This window comes from Galeopterus variegatus, unplaced genomic scaffold (genome assembly GCF_000696425.1).
Source record: "Galeopterus variegatus unplaced genomic scaffold, G_variegatus-3.0.2 Scaffold10923, whole genome shotgun sequence".
Taxonomy (NCBI): Eukaryota; Metazoa; Chordata; class Mammalia; order Dermoptera; family Cynocephalidae; genus Galeopterus; species Galeopterus variegatus.
The window spans coordinates 56,976-57,471 of record NW_007737034.1 but is presented as its reverse complement, the minus strand read 5'-3'; positions in this window follow the sequence as shown (position 1 = coordinate 57,471).

Here is a 496-nt window from a genome sequence, read left to right as displayed (position 1 = left end):
CAATCCATTTTATCAAGGTCACTTTTACCAAGTCATATTCCCTCCAAAAGCATTTGAGAACATTCTTTTTCTACACTTGGTAATAATAAATTTAAAAAAAAAAAACCTTTATTATATTTGTTAATCTGGTTGCTTAATTGAAATTGCTAAAACAAGGTGGTGAAGATGACAGCTGAAACTCTAAGTGTGCCAGTGACTGTTGTAACCACTTTACATTTACCAACTCATTTAATCCTTGTTTGGGGAGAGAAGAGGACCAGGAGAAAGAAGTGGAGAGATGAGGTGAGAGTGTGGGGAGAGAGAGAGAGAGGTGGGGAGAGAGGGAGGAACAGAAGAGAGGGAAAAGTCACGACGACAAGTACTCCGGGTGCTGAGCGTACCGACAAGCCAGCTCGCCGTACAGAGAGGTTAAGTAGCTTGTCAAAAATCACACAGCCGGGGCCAGCCCGGTGGCGCACTGGATAGTGCGCCGCTTGGGAAGCGCGGCGGCGCTCCC